This window comes from Aptenodytes patagonicus, unplaced genomic scaffold (assembly GCF_965638725.1).
Source record: "Aptenodytes patagonicus unplaced genomic scaffold, bAptPat1.pri.cur scaffold_622, whole genome shotgun sequence".
NCBI classification, from domain to species: domain Eukaryota; kingdom Metazoa; phylum Chordata; class Aves; order Sphenisciformes; family Spheniscidae; genus Aptenodytes; species Aptenodytes patagonicus.
This window is the reverse complement of record NW_027472516.1, coordinates 12,501-15,000: the sequence shown is the minus strand read 5'-3', so window position 1 is coordinate 15,000 and position 2,500 is coordinate 12,501. Positions and strand designations below refer to the sequence as shown.

At 81.2% G+C, this 2,500-nt stretch overlaps 1 non-coding gene across 1 annotated transcript; it reads left to right on the top strand.

The window, feature by feature from the left end:
• The first annotated feature begins 1,691 nt into the window (after positions 1-1,691).
• Positions 1,692-1,844, top strand: LOC143174021 (5.8S ribosomal RNA). The gene has a single exon (XR_012997879.1). It is a non-coding gene; the product is annotated as a 5.8S ribosomal RNA (ribosomal RNA).
• The last annotated feature ends 656 nt before the right edge of the window (positions 1,845-2,500 follow it).

Here is a 2,500-nt window from a genome sequence, read left to right as displayed (position 1 = left end):
GGGAGCCGGAGGCGCGGACGGGCGCCGCCGCCGCCGCCTTCGGCGGGCGAGGCCCCCGCCGGGTCGCGCCCCGCGCCAGCGGGCGGCCCGAGCCACGGCTCTCCTCCCGGGCGCAGCGCCGGGCTACTGAGGGAAACCCCGGGCCCCGGGAAGGAGGCCGAGGTGATGGCGGTGGATGTCGGGCGCGCCCCCGCGGGCGGACGCTCCCCCGAGGGCGGCAGCGGGGGAGGCACCCCCGCGGGGCCTGCAGGTCGTTTCCCTCGCCCCAGGGCCAGGTACCTAGCGTCCGCGCTTCCGCGGCCCTCCCTCGGCGAGCCCGGGGGCCGAAGGCCGCGGAGCCGGGCGGAGGTTTAAAGACGCGGGCGGCTCGGCGCGGCCCGCGGGTTCGGCCGGGCGGTGGCGCCTCGAGGGGGCGGGAGTTGCTCCCCGAAGCCCCCCGTGCGGACGCCGCCGCCCGCGCTCGTCCCGCGGGCGGCCGTGCCGTGCCGGGGAGGGGGTCCCGCTGCCCCCCCCTCTCCGCGGTCCGGTCTCGGCGGAGAGACCGCGGCGGGGTAGCCGGCCGTGGCCGGCCTGCCTGCCTCGCAACGGGCGACCCCGGCGGGAGCGCGGGCTCTCCGCCGGGGCGGCGAGTCCCCGCGGCGGGGGCTCGCCGGGCGGCCGCCGGGCCGCCGCGCCTCCGTCGCGGCGCCGCGGCGCGCTGCGCTCCGCTCCTTCCCGGCCCCGGCGAGCTGCTCGGCGGTGTCCCGCCGCTAGCCGCCGGCGAGGGCGGCACCCCCCGTCCGAGCGGCGGCGTCGCCGCTCGGCGTGTCGGTCGGCCGGAGGGCGCCCGCCGCCGGCCGCGCGGCTGTCCCGGCCCGGGCCCCGCCCGTCGCTTCCCCGCCGCCCTTCCCGGCCGTGCCGGGCGGTCGGTCGGGCGGTCGGGGGCGTCCCACTCCCGGTCTCCGCGTGGAAACGGGGAGAGCGGGCGCCGCCCCCGGCTTAGCGCCGTCCGCCTTCCGCCCGGCGCGTGCCCGCGGAAGGGGCCGAGGCGAGAAGCGGCGGCGGCGGCGCCGGGAGGGCGGCCGCCGCGGCGCGGCGGCGGGCGCCGTCCGGCGGTTCCGCGGGCGGTGCGTCGCCGTCTCGGGCTCCGGCGGTTGCCGCCTCCGGCGCGGCGGCGTAGCCGCGGAGGTGCCGTCGGGGCGAGCCGTGGGTTGGGGCTAGGCGGCTGTCGTAGCGCGGCGTGGTTGTCGCGGAGGCGCGCGCGGGGCCGGCGGGGCGCCCCGCTGCCGCCCGTCGCCGTCGTCGTCGGCGGCAGCAGCCTCCGTGTCCCGAGCGAGGCGGGCAGGCGGGGCGCGGCCGTGCGCGCCGCCGCCTCCTCCGTGCGGAGCCCGGGCCGAGCCCGGGCGCCTGGGCCGGCTCCGAAGCGAGGGCAAGGTGCGTTTCCCAGGTCGGTCGGGAGCGCGGGCTCCCCGCCCTTGCCGTTCGGGGTTTTCCGTTCCGTTCCCCCTTCCTCTCCCCCCCTCCTCCTCAGTGTGCTCGTACGGTCAGGCGAGGCGAGGCCTCTCCGCCGCGTCGCGCCGCGTCGCGCCCCCTCCGCGCGGGCGGAGGGGGGCGGTGGGGCGGTCGGGCGGTGGGCCGTCCTCAGAGAGGGGCCGCTCTCGGGGAGCGGTCCCGGTCCCCCCGCGCGCGCGGGGCGGTGCCGAAAAGCAGACAACTCTTAGCGGTGGATCACTCGGCTCGTGCGTCGATGAAGAACGCAGCTAGCTGCGAGAATTAATGTGAATTGCAGGACACATTGATCATCGACACTTCGAACGCACTTGCGGCCCCGGGTTCCTCCCGGGGCTACGCCTGTCTGAGCGTCGCTTGACGATCAATCGCCGCCTGGGCCGCCGCCCCTGGGCGGGCGGCGGGCGCAGCGGCGCGGCTGGGGCGGCTCGCAGGCCCGCGCGCGGCGGCCCCCGGGCCCGGGGAGCGGTTCCCCGCGGCCCGGCGTCGTCGGCCGAGGCGAAGGGCCTTCGTCCCCCTAAATCGAGACTCGGGGAGCGCGCCGAAGCTCCCCGCTCCCGGGGCGCCCGCTGGGCGGAGCTCGTCCCGCCGTGGCCGCCGGGGTTGGCCGGGCCGGTCGGTCGGTCGGTCCCGGCGCGGCGGTGGGGGGAGAAGAGGGAAGGGGGGGAGGCGCGGTCCTCGCCCCCGGCCTCCCGCGCGCGGGCGGCTGTCTGCGGGTGGGTACCGCGGCGGTACCGTGCCGTGCTGCCGCGCGCGCGCGCGTGGGTGCCGGGGCCGGGGGTCATCCCCGTCGCCCCCCCCCCCCCGCCCCACCCCTCTTCTCCCCGCTTCCCCCCGCCGCGCCCCCGCGCGTGCCTCGGGGGCCGTCTCCGGGCGCGTCCGACGCGTGTCGGGCCGCCTCCGGGCTGGGGCCGAGCCTCGCCGCGCGCGCCCTCCGCCGCGGGGCGGAGGGCGGCCGGCGTCGGCGCCGAGACCGCGGCAGCGGCAGCAGCAGCAGCAGCAGCAGCAGCGT